Consider the following 20,611-nt stretch of genomic DNA (forward strand, 5'->3'; position numbering starts at 1 on the left):
ATGTTAGGTGAACACATTTATCGATTCGATTTACCTTATTAAATTAACTATTTGCTCTACAAGTGTAAGTGGACAACTATCAAAAAACAAGCATTATTTTAGAAACAAAATGCAAAAATAACTAATTGGACAAACTCATTTTAATTGAGGGCAAGAATTCCACCCAGTAAATGTGTATATGAATATGAGTGCCAGCAGCCTGAACACAGGCACCACTTTTCTGCATAATGGTAACCACAAAATTACAGAAACTCCTCTAAATGTCCAACATAACTGAACATTAAACACTAACAACATATTTCCCTCTACTGAAAAACACATAAAATAACATCTTAATCCCTAAATTTATTCTCCTATTGCAGTCTCTTGCAAAGCATGCTGGGAACTGCAGATCCACTGTCCAGTTTGTTTGTTTCACTCAGCAATGACCAAACAAACACTGATTAAGTAAAGCTGCTAATACTCATTTTTAGTAGAAACAACTCAGTAAATTTAAGTTCATGTAGTTACATGAGGTTTTTTTCAAGTAATGTGAACAAGGATGATTTGAGTGCAACCAACAACAGTGAAAGTTCACTTTTCTTTGTGTAATTTATAATTCAAGCAAAACTTTTGTTATAAAAAGTATACAGTATACTTATGAATATTGTAAAGTATTACAAAGTTAAAAACAAAATATTTAACCTGTTATCTCTTAATCATCTTATATGACATTTTCCACCATTCCACCATTGTAGAAGCGTGGTTTCCTTTTAAAATTCTCTTTTAATTTGCCGTTTGATGTTTTTCATTTGCAACAAAAATGATTCTTATCAGTTGGGTAATGTGGTGGTTTCAGTCTGGAGCCCTGCAATAGAATATTTATATTTTTCTTCCAAAATTCCGAGCTTAGCAAACAGTGAGCTTGCTGTGCCTGGAATATTCTCTGCTGGTACTTCTGAGCTCTCATTTCCTTTTTTCGTCCATCTTCATTGTGCCACATCTCTGGCCTGTATTAAATTCATGTTTACTGACTTAGTAATATTTTCACACAAGTGACATTTTAGGAAATTATTGTAATGCCATTTGTGAAGAACAGAGATCGCAAAAAATGGCAGATTTTGGCCGATTTATTTATTGGTCGACTGGGGCATCTCTAAAAAAAAATACATCACTAAAAATCTATTTGTGAACCTAGACCGCAGTGAACCAGTCATAAGTGGCAAGGGTATAGTTGTGGCAATAGCCAACAAAACATTGTATGGGTCAAAATTATAGATTCTTTCTTTTATGCCAAAAATCAATAGGATATTAAGTAAAGATCATATTCCATGAAGATATTTTGTAAATTTCATACTGTATATATATATATAAATGTATTAGTAGTAGCAATATGCATTCCTAAGGACTTCAATTGGACATGTTTTTTTGCCCTCTCAGATTTGTATCATATACCCATGCTTATTTATTCAGCTTTCAGATGATGTTGAAATTGACCCTTATGACTAGTTTTGTGGTCCAGGGTCACATTTGATCTTTTTTTCTGTGGTAGGGCCACTGAAAATGTAAAACCAGCAGAAGAATCGAGGCCTGAAGAATTATATTTGCACATTTTCTGATTCATACTTTTACGTTGGAAATCAAAAATGACTAGTAGAAAGCCTTACAAATAGAGAGCACCTCAAGCTGTTAAAAGAGCATGTTTTTTTTAATTTTTGTAAAACATGGGAAGCAACGGTTTAATTAACATGGTTGAACAGATGAACACAACAAACAGACTGTCGTGAACCTCCCTCCCTGTGTGCGTCCCATGCTGTGAGCTCCCCAGGAAGTCTCCACATCCATGTCTAATCCACTTATAAACTAAACAGAGAGGAAGTTTCTCTCTCACACACATACATATACACAAACCTACAGGCTATGGAAGTTCAAAACACACTGTACATAAATTCAAACTTACTTAAGGCTCGTTACGCACATATGAGTCACATTGTACACGCTCACCAAAGGGCAAAAACCACACACTTTCAAGCAGACAACTGCTTTCATGTGTATGAAAAATAATGTATGTTCCCCTGAAGAGAAGTGGACTAGTGACTGTCCTTTTCATAATGAAGCTTATTAGACACCTGGAGAGGGGCACAAGAACTATTAACACTGAAACTACCATGCATGGGCAGTAACATTTGAGCCTTTTAAATGAAGCATATGACATTTACAATATGGATCTGTGGATGTACAATCACAAGGCCAGTTAAAATTTAGAGCGAGCAATTCATATCAGCACCACAACGTGGATAGCAAACCAGCGTGAAATCTCGGCTTTCCATGACACAAATAGCTCAGGGCTGACAGAGGTGCCACGAGCCGGACAGCCACAATCACGCGCACACAGGCAAACCTACACATTTTAGAAATCTGGTTTTACATTTGAAAACAAAACTCAACTTTCAACGACCACATTAAGAGTACTTTCTACATCTGGCAAGCTCTAATCTGATTGGCTGACTTTACTTATTTGTAAAATAACGTGATCATCAACATATTTTCTATAGGTAGAAATCGGATTATTACCATTTTCCGGTTGTAAAACCAATTTCAGATACTTTCGCCCCTAAACATCACTTAAAAAAAAAAAGTGGTAATTTCGGATGGTCACTTCTTGTCTAGGTGAGCATTCTTTGTCAGAATAAGTTGCAACATGGACTATACCTTTTGTTTAGTAAAAAATCTGGCTATGTGAGACTAGCCTGTCCTAAAACTCAAATAAACATTTGTTAATGCTACAATGTAGGAGGAAAGTGTCAAGCAACTGGACACTTACTTTTCCTCTTGCTCTATTTACATAATGTCCCAAATTAACAGGCTGTAGGAAAACCTGAGCAGCTTTGCAGAGAAGGAGAGCAAAAAAAAAAAAAAAAAAAAAAAAACAAGGTATGGGAGTGAGATTCAGTCTATGTGCTCTGTACAGACGGTCTATGGATCAGTTTTTTTCTTCCAGGAAACCATTCATTGATGCAGGAGTGGCATATTGCAGAGGTTAGAAAAATCAATGATGTGTGTAGAAGGTCTGAGCATACAAACCTGTGTCAAAAGCCAGAAACACTCTTGCACGTGTGTGCACTGCACTGCTGCATACTTTTGAGAAACGAGGGCCCCAGGACAGTACGTACTGTACTTTTCTTTCTGAACACCTTGTAGTTTTTAACGCTTTATGCATGTGGGGGATGGTACAAAGGTTTGGCCTGCCACTGCAGTGTAAGGGTTCTCAAGCAAGTCAGTGATCCAGTATGCATACAGGAGCAGTATAGGTGAAGTGCACAGAAAACAAAAGTGATGGTGCACCACTTTGGTGGTGCAGCGGTTTGTTATTGTTGTTTTTATTTCATTTGAGATGCTATTTGTGTTATGATACAAATATCCACGGAACGGTTACTAGTATCGGATTTTGCAAATAGTTTCTGAATATGTAAAGTTCGACACAAATGTAAAGTATTTGCTCTGGCACTAGTTTTGGATGAAGAGATGTGCTTCTTGTTGTAGTTTGTTATTGTTGAACAAAATTAATGTGAAGGTTGGTCAGTGTGGTATTTGTCCCGTCCCTCCTGCACTGTGATTGGACGGCTTGATAAAAAGGTACTGTGATGAACGCTGCGTTTTACCCAAATTTGAATATTCTGTATAATAACGCAGATCGCTCAGCGTGAAACAGATGCTCAGCACAATGGTCACGCTGTTGGCGTTGAACAAAAAAACACACAAAAAAAAACACAATGCTCCCATTTAAAACAATTGCAGAAATAGGCTAGCCTCAGGGAAAAAATTATTATTGTGGACACACAACCTTAAAGGAATAGTTAACTAAAAAATGAAAATTCTGTCAGTATTTACTCACCCTCAAGTTAGTCCAAACCTGTATAAATGTCTCAGGCCCCATTGACTACCACAGTGGAAAGAAAAAAAAATACTTTGGTAGTCAATGGCTGCCGACATCTGCTTGGTTACCAACATTCATCAGAAAGTCTTCCTTTGTGTTCAGCAGAACAAATATATTTATACAGGTTTGAAAAACTTGAGGGTGAGTAAATGATGACAGAATTCATTTCTTGTGTGAACTATCCCTTTAAGTCAGGTCATCCTAGAACTCTGTGACCTCTGGTCATCTAAGAGAGGGACTGTGGATTTACTGACACTCTACTTTGTTTTCACGGTGTCCAAACTAGGCAATTTGTGAGATCTTTATCCAATCTTAAGACCACTCTCATTTTGAAAGGAGGCAGCTCAAGGAAAGAGAGGGGGAGTCACTGGAAAGCAATATCCCGCAAAGACCTCACTGCTTACTTCACTTCCCCTCGGCGTGCTTGAAGTTCATCGGGCCTTGGTGGTGTCGCAGCAGGTGTAATTTATGAGGTGTTAAGAATGTTAGACTGTAACTGAAAAATATACTGTAAACTCTAGCTCCCCCAACACCCCTCTAACCCCAAAGCGTAAAGCCCAATAACACAGGTACAAGGGGCCTCTAACTCATTGAGAGTCTGCCAAAGAAAATGCATATCACATTTGGCTCTGGTTTATTTTCTGCAACACCAATTTCAGAATATCAAAGAAAAAAAGAGAACACCACCATAGCAGTATGGAAACATATGTCATGTTTTGGATACTGATGTCACTTTTCTAACTAGTTTATCCAGCAAGTTCCCTGAACAGCCGGCGTCACCACTTATGGGATAGGGATAGGGTTAGGGTTAGTCCACCTATACCAGACTATTAACACCAAAACAGCATAAACCAATACCGTAAAGCATTCTGGCCAAAAGCTAGTGTTTTATGCAGGGAAAGATCTGGAAGCTTCACGGCTACCCATTAACTTTGCATCTGTATGCTACTCTGCCGTTCTAAATGTGTGCCTTGTTTTCTACAGTGATTTTTCACATTAACCAAAACAGTTCACTTGGATTGTTTGGATTCACCCTATAACTGGGGCATGTAGCATGAACCAACATATGTGAGCAGTCAACAAACCCATGAGTGTAGACCTGTTTGTTAGTAGGCCGTGAAATCAAACACGGTACCGATTTATATGCCCATCACATAGATGAGCACAAATACACAAATACATTGAAGTAGGTTAGTAAGAATCTTTTTTATGTTTTTGAAAGACATGTTATATTCATCAAGGCTGCATTTATTTGAATCAAAAATAAAGTATAAGTGAAAAAATATATAGTGTATATATATATATATATATATATATATATATATATATATATATATATATATATATATATATATATATATATATATATATATATATATGTATGACTTTATACTTTCTTTTCTAACTCTTGTATTTTAAAATGTAATTTATTCCTGTGATGGCAAAGCTGGTTGTGATGATCTCATGAACCTTCAGAAATCCTTCTAATATGCTGATTTTGTGCTCAAGAAACAATGCTTATTATCAATGTTGAAAATGTGCTGCTTAACAAATTTGTGGACACTGCTGCTTTATGTTTTCAGGTGCTCTCTCCAACATCTGTGCAACAGCAAACAGCTGGTATTATCTAGTCTGGATTTTTTTCTAAAGCCCTTAGACTAGGGCCAAGATTACACTGCAATTATGCTTCATCTACAGTAGCTGAGATAAAGAGAGAGAGAGAGGGAGAGAGAGCGAGAGAGCGAGAGGTCCTGCTTTTATTTGTAACACAGCTAAGCTTCAGTAGAGAACAATCTAGCTCCAAACAGTTGTAGAAAACACCTCCTAATCCAAATGATACCGTAATAGTTTTTTTAGCATGAGACCCCAGCATAGGACATCTGTCATAATGGGATAACCTGCAAGAAAAACGCACATCACATACACTACATGAATACAGAGCAGTTTGCAAGTCTAGACTCAAATGGTGTTGAATTCCATTTGGAGGCATTATAAACTCTTGTCGCTGGGAAGGGGCACATTTTTCAGACAGACATACAGTAGGCTGGAATGCAGAGAATGTGTGTCTCCTATTTCCTTCTTAAGAATGGCTAGACTAGATGCCATTTATACCAAGGCTTTTGAACACCAGGCAACTTCTCCCATATAAACAAGTTTTTCCCAAAACCAAATCGCATTGACCCTATTTGGTAGCCAAGTTGAGCCAAGAAAGTCTCATGGAAGCGGAATATATGTTACTCAGGGACATGTGATCAGCTATATGAAACATTTTGTCATTCTGAACCAGAAGCACATTTTGATATTAATGTGTGATGTATGTTTCCTGTGATGGCAACGATCTTCATCCTTTAGAAATCATTCTAAACAGTTGTTTTGGTGAGCAAAGAAACACATTTCTTATTATTATAAAAACTGAAATGGTTGTGCTGCTTGATGAATATTTTTTAGATTTTGATTAAAAGAAAGTTCAAAAGATTTGATTTCCTCAGCATTATAAATGTCTTCACTTGTCACTTTATGATCAGTTGAATTCTAGCTTTAATTTCCTTCATAGAAATCTTACTGACCCCAAACTTTTGAAAGGTGGTGTACATAAAAAATTCAGGCATAATAATATACAAAATATAGACGTGATAAATTAAATGTTCATATGAGTTTAAGCTAAGTAACGGATATGAAGATAAATGGAATTCATTTTGTTTGAACAAAAACGCCAAATTCAAAACAGTCAAAAGTGGCCCGTAGCAACTTACATCTCTTTTTGATGGCGCGTATCACATACTGCATATTCAGCTACTGTACAAGAGGGAAGCCCACATAACCTACCAGTGTCCTGTTGTGCTTTGTTTCTGGAATATTTTCCCCAGGCGTGGGATAGCTGGAACTGTAGGCCGTCGTCCTGCAAGAAAAAACAAAAAGTTTGTTCAGAGGGGGTTCAGTATATGAAAAACCAATAGGCGAAGCTATGCAGCAGAAAGGCTAACAAAGAAAAGCAACCACCCTAGGCTTCTCTTCTTCTTCTCCCAAGTACTTTAGTCTTGATGCAAAGCTAATCTCCCTCATCCCTATACCATTCCTGCAGTGAATAGGCTGTTTACAGGAAAAACACAGATAACTGTTTGCTAAGCACCACTGCACACATTTCTAAAAAAATAGGTTGGTACATCTTATTCTACTGTCATCTTGTTGAATTCCAGTGGCTGCAACAAGTATTAACATGTACATTCCTGAAATATGTCAAATCAGCGGATCATTGTCATCACAAAATCATAAGGCAATGGTAACAACCTGAAGCTCTCAAAAACACATATTTCTATACATTCCTCCCACACATTCTCCTTATTGTGGACTATCAACGCTAGGAGGAAGGTCAAAACCTCTGGGGTTAATCTTGTTATGTAATCTGATTTCAACAAGACCATTTTTGGGAGATGATGTCGTAATGTTTCAATTTAAAAGTGGATGGATGACCTCGGATGTCACACTGACTAAAGACAAAAGGGGAAAATCTCAGCTTGGGGAGTATGTAAATAGCAGTGGAGGCGCAGGACTTGAAGACAGGCATTTAGCGTGCCAAATTTGTGCCTGATTAGCTCAGGTCAGAGATCAGACTATCTGTTTGCTCAAAGGAGTTACTCCAAACTCCCACATGTGAAAAGCAAGTGCAGCATGAAACCTACATAACCAAACACAGTAATACTTTGCTCTACTAGAAACATACTTTAATAGCAGCTTTGTAGACAGCAGAAGTACCGAAATAAATCAAAAAAGCTCCAGGCCTAAGTTCCATAGTGAAAAATAAACTATCTAAAGTATGCTACAAATACATGAACATATCTATGTATCTAATATCCTGCAATTTTACTTTTACAACCAGATTTACTAAACGGCAAATTAGCGCGAGTGCGCATTTCCAAAAAAAAAAAAAACGCTGATGGGATTGGACAGTTCTGCTCGTGATCTACTGACGACGCACAAACAAAAGAACACAGATGCGGCCGGATCATTTCAAATTAGCATCTGGTTTAAGACATGCTTGTTTGGGAGTTAAATAATGGTGCAAATACCAGTAAATTGACTAGCTCCTGAAAGGGAGACTCAAGGTCAGCCGCCAAAATAACTCTGTCCACACCTTTTCAGTGCTAATTTTCACAGCGTGTCTTTCGTAAATCCTGACAGTAGTTTTTTAACGCTGCAGAGGATTTGCGTTGGCCTTTCGTATACTAAATTGGTATACTTAAAGTCTGCTAAACTGGAACTAATTTTGTACTTAAAGGATTAGTTCACTTCAAAAGAAAATGTCCTGATAATTTACTCACTTCCATCTCATCCAAGATGTTCATGTCTCTTTCCTCATTTGAAAATAAATTAAGTTTTTGAGGAAAACATTCCAGGATTTTTTTCCACATAAATGCACTTCTACGGACACCAACTTGTTAAAGTTCCAAATCAATGCAGTTTCAAAATGCTTCGAAGGGCTTGAGAGGATCTGCAAGATCCCAGACCAGGAATAGGGTCTTATCTAGTGAAACCATATGTCGTCATAAAAAAATGTAAAGAAATTCTGCTTGCCATGGATTACTTGATCACGTTGGAAAGGTCATGCTAGATGTAGGTGGAAACACTGGCCCGAGTTTACAAAGCGCACATGAGAATACTAATACAAACATCCGTAAGCAAGAAAAAAAAGGTAAAACAACGATATTGGACAGTTTTGACGTTTTTGTTTTTTTTGGTAAAGGGCATTTGTATTCGTTTTTGCATGTTCAATTGGGGCGGTACTTCCGCCGAAAGTTTTGCTAGATAAGACCCTATTCCTCTGGGATCGTGCAGAGCCTCTGAAGGCCTTCAAAGCCCTTTGAAACTGCATTGATTTGGACCTTCAACACGTTTGCAATTGAAAACCATTGTTTGGAGAAAAATCCTGGAATGTTTTACTTTTTTTTTTAAACAGAATTTAATTTTGGCTGCAAGCAGTGATAGTGTAAGGGATGTTCTGTTTATTTTAAGTTTTTGGATTTGTTTATCCTCTTTCCTACGCACCTATCGTTTACCAACATGTGTGCGATGGTAATTGTATGTTAATAGGCTTAATATTAAGAAACTAATAATAAATAAGTAAAGAAACAAACAAACACACGCACACACAAACACAAATGTTTTCAACCATGGGGCCACAGCAAACTTAATAGAATTAGAAGTCCCAATAAGTCCTCCATATTTTTTAATTGAGTTATATTTATATAACTGTAACTAAATAAATAAAAAAACACTTTATGTGTAGATGTAATTTATGTGTTTAGATGTACCAGATGTAACAGTTTAGATTGGAGAACCTTTAAATATTATCTCAGACAACATTTAAAGCAATAGTTTAGAGTGTGGGTGCATGTGGCCTTTCCTTTCAATAAACATTCAACTTCTCATCAATGGCTCAATCCGGCTATTACAAATGAAATCAATTCCCGTTTCACTTCATTTGTTCACCTTTGTGAAGGAGAGAAAAAAGCACTTAAATAGTTGCTTATACCTGCTCATAAAGTGAAGCTGGTTTTTACTCTATGTAAACACTTCAAATTTGTTTTGGTTCTTTTCTTCTTCTTCTTTTGTCTGTTGTCAGCTGCATGGCAATCACATAAATGGACGCCTTTGTGTACTAAAGATTTTTTTCATTGGCCAGAACCACTAATGCGACAGCAAACTGGTCTCCTGCCGACACAGAACGTAGGAATGAAAACACATTGTAGCGGCTACAGCAGAACGCTCCATTGAATGTATGAAATGATGACAGAAGTGTGGTACTTTGTCTATTCAGCAGTGTAGTCTATATGCCAGATTCATAGAAAGTTTAGCTTCCTCTGGGGAGAGCAGGAGGGAAAACGCAGGGGCTCTTTCTTTAAATAGCTTTGTCTCGAATTGCAAAAAAAGACCTTGTTTTAATTACAGCTCTGGCATGGATGCTCACTAGATATAGATAACAGATCTAAAGCCACTAAGTTGAAAGCCACCAGTATTAGCTCTCTGATAGCTGAAATAAATCCTCATGCTGTCTCCATCAGGGAGTAGGGGTTTATTTATCTGACATCCAAATTCTTCCTATCCTACCATATCCAGGTACGAGATCTGAGACAGTCCACTTTCTGTGTGTGTGTTGGGGGGGTCTGAAATTTTATGTGGACAGTTTACATAAAATTTAGCTTAAATAGACATAGATAGATACATTAGAAAAGCAGATAGATTGATAGATAGTTTCTGCTTGTTTTTCATCTATGTTTTTATCCAGAAATGTTGTAATCTTTCAGAAGATGCATAATAGCGCCCCCTATATAACAGTGGGGTTATGTAGTTTTATGTGGGCAGTTCACGTAAAATTTTGCTGAAAGCTACACTGTGTGATGTGGTGTGTAAAGGTATATGACAATCCAGTGAATATTAGTTTCTGTTTCTCTCAATTCCGATTTCGTTTTAACACCTACGGTGGCCGATTTTGTCCAAGATTAACATGGCTTCCAGTTCAACCTCATCAATGAGTGCCATTGAGTGTTAAAACGCGAAAAGCGAAGCTTGAATTTGCGGGTATGTCCCTCTTTGGCTAATGTACTTTTAAGATGGAGGGGCAACAAGGCGACCAGCATTCAAACCCCTCACCGTGTGTATTTTCAATGGCATATTATAAACTTACAAAAATACTTTATTGCTTGAAAGAAGTAAATATAGATTAATGAGCACATATATTTTTGAAAGAACTAAGTGTTTTTTTAGCTAAGAATAAACTAAATAAGTTACACAGTGTAGCTTTAAATAGATATATTAGAAACGCAGATAGATTGATAGATAGTTTCTGCTTTTTTTTCGTCTGTGTTTTTATCGAGAAATCTTTCAGAAGATGCATAATAGCTTCCCCAATATAATTCCGCCAATGGAAAAAGAGTTAATTGAAGGACCACATACAACATGGAATATATGAAATTTTCAAAATTCATGTCATGCAACTGATATATTGAAGTGAACTGCTAAAAAAATAGAAGGTGATTAAAATTAAAGAGTAATTGCACAAATGGCTCTGAAAGTTATTCGTTTGCACGAATCAAAACAAAATCGTATAATACGATACATTTTCAAATGTGTATTTGTGAACATTGAATTTCTGTGTCTACAGTAAGTGTGCATGTTTAAAAGTTTCCCATAATACTGTGTTTAATTACATAGGCAGGCGGTTCTATTTTGGGCCTGTTAATCTCTACATGTCCTGCCTTGCTTTGTGCCTGTACACGTTTTCTTTAGAACATACAAGAATCCAAAAATCTTTCATTTTGGGGACAATGAACAGCTATAAATATCATCAACACAAAGCAATGGGATGGTACGGATTTGGATGAAGCAGTTTTAAAATTGAAATCACACACATAAATCAAAAGAAGCGGAACTACAATCAATCCACTATATATCTGATGTCCTCTGCGGTTGATGATGAACCATACTAACCTCACATACAGAACGAATGTGCTGAGATTCATAATAAATGTGCACAGCAACATTAAACACTTTCTAAATCCTTGCTGCAGATTCTCTACCAGACTCAGCAGCTTTCACATAAACACACACTGAGACAAGCAGCAAGCATTCCCAACAGGGAGCCAATCAGAGGCTTATGTTTGAATGAAACCTGCATTTACAGTGAGGAGTTGTAAAGTGCTCTATATAAAACACAATCTGTCTATCCTTCTCCAAGCGATTTAGCTCCTTTTATTTTTTTTGATTCGCGCTTGTGATTACATTCCGCCACACCTCCATGTGTAACAAGCCTCGCACACACGTCCCTATAAACTTTATCACACATACGCCACATATTAGAAAAAACATTAAAGCACACATGGTCTAATTATTTGTGCAATTATTTACATCTAATCAGAGGCAGGTTTTGGTTTGCTACATCTAAATCTCTTTCCCAGAAACCTTAAAGGAACTGTGTGTAAGAAATGTATTTCAATGAATCATAAAATGGCCCTGATATGTCACTAGACATTAAGAAGTCACGTTAATTTCAAACACTTGAATCACTGACAACAGTAGTCTGGCCAGGATATTGTCATTTTAAAGTTGTTGTTGCAGCCCTCAACTGATGTTGACATGTTGTGTTTTGGCCTGAAGCTCCGCCCTCCACCTATCGACCAATCACAAGTCAGTAGTGTTTCGGCATCCGGGTTGCCAGCTCTGCTCTAGTTACCACAGCTGCAGCTACAAACGTTCCTGCTGATCCTGCAGCCTATCTGGCAACCTCGAGTCAGGGGGAGGGGGAGAGGGAATACACCGCTCTACAGTCCAGGGCTTGACATTAAGCATGTTCATGTCAAATCGTTCATTCACTTTTCCGATTAAAAAAGTTTGCTTGTCTGGAAAAAAGTAAAATATAATTTTTTTTTTTAATTGTGTGTGTGTTGTAAATATAATATATTTTGATCAATGCTTAGGTTTCATTTTATATTGTTAAATTTGATCAATACCTTAAATTTAATTAAGACACTATAAGGGCTGACACTTTAATTAAGACACTATAAGGGCTGACACTTTAATTAAGACACTATAAGGGCTGACACTTTAATTAAGACACTATAAGGGCTCCTTTTAAAAGCTGAATCGTTCAGTAACACACTTGTTGCTGCGAGACGCCTTACGGTTCTGTTGTGAACGATTTCCACTGCTTAAATAGAACAAAAACGCAATATTGCATCTAAAATGTAAGTGAATTTAAGTGAATGTTAATGTAAGTGAATGTTACTTAATTGTTTATATGAAATCAGTGTCATTTTCAGTCGAGATGGTATTCAGGAAAACGGCACTCTTGGTTGTGTGATGTTTAACTCTATATTTGAATGTTTACCGCAGTTTCTCCATCAGACGCTTAAGTGTTGCAATTTCTCCTCGAGAGGCTACACAAGCATCAACAGCGCGACCTTATTATCATCAGTTCATTATATATTATTATCCATTATAGATCGCCACTTACATTAAAATTAATGCACAATCATTCTTGCATTTTGGTAAATTGCTAGTTATTTTTTGTTTTAATCAGGCTCTTGTCCGTCGGGCAAGTAAAATTCTCTTTCACTTGTCCTTTCAAATAACCCACTTGTCCCGGACAAGCGGACAAGCGTTACTGTCGAGGCCTGCAGTCATTTGAAAGTGATTGCAGTACCAGTTTTGGCCACAGTCACTACACTACTTGCCTGACGATCCTTTGAAAGGTAATGTTATTTTCAGTCCAGTGATCCTGTATGGCTCCTCTCCTCGTCATCTCACTGACACGCCAGTGGGTGGGGCAATGATGAAGGAGGCGTTAATTGTCTTCTGCAGAGGCACTCTTTTACCTATCCTAAATAGGCACATTCCACAACGAGGGCTTGGTTACAATAAAAGCTGTTTTTGGACTAACATGGAAGTTTTCAGTTCTGAAACTTACAGGATATTCGTATAGTATGATGACCTCTTAAGCTCAAGGAAAATTTGATTTCTCAGGTCGTGACCCCTTTACAGCCCTACAAATTTGGAATCAAAGTTCTGTGACATTCCCGTTTCACATTACAAAGTCAATTTTTATGATTAGATTCCTCAACTTTGTCTGTTTAATGCATGGATGGTCTCTGCATGGAGACCATCGGAAATGGTCTCCTCTCTCATGAACCACAAGTCTGTGGGAACAAGAGTTCAAGCATGAGTTTAACCTTTAGAACATAAGTGTACAGTCATCTGTCAGTGGGCTATGAGAACGAAGTCATGTCAAAAGTGACTGAGTAGGAAAAAAAAAACCCTGAGATTGTTGGAGGGGTGGGGGGATTTTAAAAGCTTGTTCATGTCCTTCAAGTGACTGTTTGAAACTTTCTACAAGTTCATTTCATCATAGGAAACTAAATCACATAGAAAATAAGACACCAAACAAAGCAGCGTTCGCCTGCTCTCTAATAAGCTGATGCAGGTCTTGCACAAGTATTGTTTGATTAATAATGCGCTTTGAGGATCATCCCAGAGTTTTGATCTAAACTGTGTGGGCTGCTTCTCTGCGGGAGACGCGTCAGAACCCGATCCAACGGGAACATAACGAATGTGCTACCTCCAGTGAGAGGTGTAAGATAAAGAGTGAAAAAGCAAAAGCAAGAGATAGAGAGCAACAAGCTTCTCTTGTTCTGGTTCAGGACCTTGCTCTTTCCTCTTTGGGTTGATCCCAAACTCCCACAGCCAGGGGCCTTAAGCTCTTCAGATCATTCAAACGCAAACACGGGCGCTCCTCAGGGACACCAGCACACGGCACACATCCTGTAGACGGCTCTTTTAAATATCTGTGGTTTGTTTGGTCTGGAGGATGGATGCATGATGGGAGCGAAAGAAGGGCCTGAGCATGTTGGCAAAAGAGAAGCTGTAATGGAGCTGTACTTTTATGAGGTCATTTCGAATAGAATATATCACACTGCGTATGCGTTCATAGCATTACACTGATGACAGTTAATGATTAATGCTGCTAGTATAAGAGGTTGCTATCTAGAGGGTTTACTGCGGCCTGAGGCAGGGCAGTACCAGGGGAAAGGGAAGGACACGTATGCGTCGATCTCCCCTGCTGTATTTTGCCCTGTGATATTCTCATCCGCCAACCCCTCGCCTATGGTACATTCCACATCATAATGACCTTCCACCCTGACACCAGCCACCACTAAGTCCTCCATGCTCCCTCTGTCTAAAGAACAAATATATACACACGTCATAAACATGCAAATAACACCTTCGTAATCCACCACACAAACAGTCACATGCACAAATCATTGTGAAATCTTTAGAACGCAATGTGCATGTGTAGATATACATGCACACACACACACACACACACACACACACACACACACGCACGCACGCACGCACGCACGCACGCACACGCACACACACACACACACACCCACGAGGATTGTCATGATACCTACATGTCAGTAGTCAATCATTAAAATTAATAATAATAATAATAATAATAATAATAATAATAATAAAGAAAAATATGAATATAGTTACAAATATATATTTATACTAACAAATGGTGCACTTTTTTACATACGTTTTAAATAAAGTTAAATATGAATATTAATCAATTAAATTATTAATAAAATATAAATATTAACAAATGACAATATAGACTAATTAAATGGAACAATATTTCAATAAGGGTAACACTTTTCAGTAAGGTTTATTAGTTAACATTAGTCAACATGAACTACTAATGAACAGCCTTTATTAATATTTGTTAATATAATATCAACATTTAATAGGTTATTAAACTTAAAAGTCTTTGTTAACATTAGTTAATGCACTGTGAACTAACATGAACAAACAATGAACAGTTATATTTTTATTAACTAATGCTAACAAAGATGAATAAATACTGTAACAAATGTATTGCTCATGGTTACCGGTAGTTCATGTTAAATAATGTTAACTAATGAAATGTTATTTTAAAGTGTTACCTCAACAAGTTAGTTAAATAAAGTTACAATTAAAGTTTAAATAATGCCATATTAATACCCCAGCAAAACAGTTATTAATATATTAATTTAAATAAAAATATGAACATGTCACTATAAAAAACAATTAATTTGAACGACATATGTTTAAATGCCTCAGCAAAAATTATAAATATGAATATAAATACAAACCATTTCAAATATTAAAAATGTGTGTGTGTGTGTGTGTGTGTGTGTGTGTGTGTGTGTGTGTGTGTGTGTGTGTGTGTGTGTGTGTGTGTGTGTGTGTGTTCTTCACTGCATGTCTATTTGAATGAGATATTGGGTAAACCCCAGCCTGATCTGCCGATGATTTGATTTCACCCTGCAATACATTCATTTCTACTGCTTCTGTTACACTTTTGCAGAAACCAGTCACAGACTGGCTTATCCACCTGGGGCGCTATTGGCGGGTTTAGCACGATGACAGATAGAGAAGCGATGGGTCGTTGCCCATTGTTGCCTCTTGTGGTCTGATTGGTTGAAGGACTATCCAATTCCGTACAGAGACATTTGAATAATGCTCGTTGATCACGCTTCTTGTGCAGTAGAAAATACAGAGCAGACTCCCCAGACCAATGTTCAATCTTAAATTGAGCTTGGTCTGGTGATAGCCAGACAAATTAGACTCAAATATTGACCAAATAATAGTGCATTTGGCATCCCTAATACAAATGAATAATGAGCTATTTATCCCATAGAAGCTCATAGAAGTTCATAAAAGTGTAATCATTGTGATGTCTCTTTGTGTGGCTTGCATTTTGCAATTTCATGTTTGTGTGTATAGAAATTTGGTCATGGTGTCATTACAAGGGCATGGCTCAGGCCCAAGTCAAAGAGCTGATTCAACCGAGGAACAAATGCATAATAAGCAGCAATTAAAGAGGAGGCAACAGAATAGGCAGAGTATAAGCGAGATAGCATAACAGACAGAGATAGTGTGCATGTTTGTGTGATAGAAGAGACAAGGCCACGTTGAGTAGAAAGCCACAGCTGGGCAGCTCTAGGCTGCGAGTAGGTTAGCTCAGGGTTAGGGGCTGGGTGGGGGGGAAGACAATGCAGCCAGGCTTGTCAAAAGTCTAATTTATGGCCGGTCGTCCAGCGAGCAGCAATTTGGCTTACAGTTCTCTCGCACGGGGGATGGGAGAGAGACCAAGATGGACAGGCCGTTTGTGTGTAAATGTGGCGATTGTGCTCATGACGGAGAGAAGAGAGAGTGAAAGAGATGGAGAGGAAGAGAGAATTTTGAGGTTTGTGTGGTTGGACCCGTTTCGAGAATCTCTGCTGTGCTGGCACGAGATAAAACTACTTGTATGTAAATACAGCTAGAAAAAAAAATCATTTAAAATACACAAAGCAGTGAGGAACATAAATAAAATCTCATCCGCTGGTTGGAAGTATACAATTCCCCAGCCCTTCAGCAAGGTCATTTTTAAAGAGTTATTGACAGGAAAACTGACTGGCTGTTTGGAATAGTAAATCCTTGTTTAGCTTTTCCAAGTGAATGTACAAGAAACAAACAAAGCTGCTAATTAATCCAGTTACAATGTCTGCTTTAAATACACCTTTGTGAGTAGAGGAGAGACCAAGTGTTCTTAAATCTGAGCTGTGGTCAAAAATATCATGGAGACCCAGATTAAAAGAAGGATCTAAACTAGGATTTTATCTGCTCCAAATACATAATGAGCTGCCTACATCGGTTGCAAATAAAGATCAAAAGGGTAGCAATCTTAAAGGGGTGATGAATTGAGAAATCAACTTTCCCTTGAGCTTTTGATATATAAAAGGTCATGGTATTAGAAGAATATCCTGTATACATTTCAGAGCTGAAAACTTCCTTGTTAGTCAAAGAAAAGCTTTTATAGACACCAGGCTCAGCAAACAGTCCTGTGCTTCATACTAGGGCTGAGCGATATTCTGTTTTAACATCGACATCGCGATGTGCGCGTGCGATAGTCACATCGCCGGAACATGCGATGTGAAGGGTAGTAGCCCATGGTGTATTAAGAGAACGGTAGCACAGTAAACACGAGTTTGTTGCTAACACATTGTTACTCCGCGTGCCTGCACATTGATTGGTTCGCTGTGCCGCTGCTCACTGCTCACGGCCAAACAATCACTGCTAAAATGTGTGACAAAAGGATCCGCCTCTAAGAAGAAAAAAAAAGGTTCGTACCAGAAATCATCTTTTTGGGACTATTTTGGGACACAGGAATGGTGCAACACACTTATGTGAGAAAAACGTGTTTTTATATGTGATAGTATTGCATTGTTATAGATTTTTTTGCTTATGTGTATGTGTCTAACAGAGCATAACTTTAACACGCTGGACTCAGACACGTATGTGGTAAATTACCACAAATGTTTATTAGTAAATTAATTAATAAAGATCAGCACATCAAATCAGTAACCCCGGCATCCTGGCCAAATTTGCCAACTGGCCCCTGTCCATCATGGCCTCCTAATAATCCCCATATCCTGATTGGCTTAGTCACTCTGTCTCCTCTCCACCAATCAGCTGGTGTGTGATGGGCGTTCTGGCGCAATATGGCTGCCGTCGCATCATCCAAGTGGATGCTGCACATTGGTGGTGGTTGAGGAGATTCCCCCTTCTATGTAAAGCGCTTTGAGTGCCTATAAAAGCGCTATATAAATGTAATGAATTATTATTATTATTATTATTATTATTATTATTATTATTATTATTATTATTATTATTATTATTATTATTATATACCGAAATGTGCAAAATTTTGAAATAAAATACCGATACTTTCCCAGTACTGGTATACCGCACATCCCTAGACCCTTCTCTGAAGTAGTCGAGATTCGCCTCTCACAATGTAACATGCTCTAACACACCTCTTAAGCATGCAGAATAATAATTGGATTTTTTTTTTGTAATCGTGGCTTTAAATGATTACATAATCGTGGCATCCGTAATTTTAAACGCCATAAAAAATTTGATTAATTGTGCAGCGCAACAAACAGGTATATTTGAAGGCAGCAGAATTAAAGCAACCTTAAGGGACAACTTTAGATTTGGGAACACAAAGATGATGCAGTCTCCAGAGATTTTGGATCAGACCTTTATTGTAATAGCTCAAGGAGGGCCACTTTCCTGCTAAATGTAGCACAAATGGTAGAAATTGTATATTGACTGCATTTATAGTGCTTTCAGCAGACCCATGGCCTCCAAAGTGCTTTACATATTACATACTTTACATATTTACATACTCAACACTTTGTCAGGTGGAACTGGGGATTGAACCACCAACCTTCCGGTTTGTAGCCAACCTACATGAACCACTGAGACAACAAAGTTTCTAGTGATCCTGAACAGGGAATATTTGAAGTGTAATTTGATTGTTTAGTTTGCATCGTGTCCAATAGAAAACACAGAGGTGCGGCTATACTGGGACCAGCCACCTGGGGGTGATCGAGGCGTGGAGGCTTCAGCTTCTGAGAGGGGTGCTGAACGCTTGGTCAATATATATATTGTGTTTTGTATTAATTTGGTGCTATTATGCGCAACTGAGAAAAATGACACCTGGGTTTACTGTATGTGTGTCGCATGAAGGCGGCTTTCTACTGCTTGCAAACAAACTCTTTTTGAGGAGACAGTGGATTGTCTTTAATATGGTGTCCTGATTGCACTAACTTTGCGCGAATACACTGCAGGCTCACTCTTGCTTAGCCTGGATGCCAGCTGAAATCAGCCCTCCCCACAAGATTTGAGCTCGGGCAATTCAGTCTGGACTTGATCTATAGAGGAGTAATTATGCCCAAACAGAAACTGTTCAGACCAATGAAATCGTCAGGGCGGGCTTTAGCCGATGATGGACAGATGATGAAACAGTAACGTAATCATCCACGTTATCAAAGGCACTTGGGTTGAATTTAAAATAATTTTAAATGGTTACCTTTTTTTTTATATGCATCTACCTTCACTATTTCTCTATTCACTATTATGATTGTGTTGGTAAGTACCGTCAAGCTAACTATCGCTCATATCCAAGGTAAATCATCAACACCATCATCTCTAAAATGAGTTTTATTCAACTAAATACATCATAATCAGTTAAACCATTCACACAAATCGCAGCACAGTCCAAGGGCAAAAGAACTCCTTCAGGTTGTCTACCCCGGTGCGCATAATGCTCTCAGTTGGTCAAAAAAAAGAAGAAAAAAAGAACACAGACACAGAAAGTTTTGAGAGTATGACAGCTGCAGTATCTACTCCGGTTGTCATGCTAATTTTTAATGAAGCTAGTTGCTACCAGGGGATGCTTTAAGTCTGTCCTCCCTGTCCAAACATTTTAACCTATGTCCAGTGGGACGCCTGCACTCCCTCAAGCGACCAGACTTCCTCGCACCCCTCACTCAAGTCACTGCGTCAAGCCTAATCATCTTCCCACCACTGTGACGAGGACAAACACTGCTGCAAACAACCCAATTCACATCAGAGAATGTGACAACAACAGCGATTTCCTCAGTAGAAGGCCCTGTATCATCTGCTTGATAGCCGTTCCAGCCTGCCTTTTTGTCGAAAGGAAAGGAAAATACACACCCAATCATCGCTGTCACCCTGAGTGCATTAACTCTGCTTCACTGGGATACCCTATTAGATGGTACACTTTCATGACTCGCCTCTGGGAAGCATCACAGCACCCAATAAAAATCCATGCTCATTCACACATCCATACCAACAAGGGCCATCAGGGTCATGTGACCGTCGCTATATGAACTGGAACTTCAAAATCCGCTAACCAGAAAAGACATGATAAGGAAGAGAAGGGATAGATGATAGACAAAGGAAGTGGGGTGAGGTGGGACAGACAAACCAAACTCTATAGAGGGAGTCGATGAAAGGGGCCATCAGAGTGAGCACAAAAAAGTAGAAGAAAAACCTAGTATATTATTACATCATTGATTTAAGCCGATTCCAGATTCTTTAGGGGCCTGGGGTTACTGACATGATTCTGCCTCTGCTGTTAACTTGAGTCTGCCTCATTGGAGATTACTTTTTTGTGTTTTTCTTTATTAAACAATGGTTCACCTTCATACAGGATTTTAAGTTGATAAGTAGCGATAGCAGCCACAGTGCTATTGACACTGTAAACATTGATTTTATATACAATCCTTAGGGGTCATGAAA

At 38.1% G+C, this 20,611-nt stretch overlaps 1 long non-coding RNA gene across 1 annotated transcript in view; it reads right to left on the reverse strand.

Moving 5' to 3' along the window:
- LOC137056555 (uncharacterized) overlaps positions 1-20,611 on the reverse strand; it is a 120,286-nt gene that overhangs the window by 36,128 nt on the left and 63,547 nt on the right. The window contains exon 2 of the long non-coding RNA XR_010900382.1: positions 6,743-6,815. This is a non-coding gene — a long non-coding RNA (uncharacterized lncRNA). The remainder of the gene's footprint in view (positions 1-6,742; positions 6,816-20,611) is intronic.

The sequence above is a fragment of the Pseudorasbora parva genome, chromosome 21, assembly GCF_024679245.1.
Source record: "Pseudorasbora parva isolate DD20220531a chromosome 21, ASM2467924v1, whole genome shotgun sequence".
Classification (NCBI taxonomy): domain Eukaryota; kingdom Metazoa; phylum Chordata; class Actinopteri; order Cypriniformes; family Gobionidae; genus Pseudorasbora; species Pseudorasbora parva.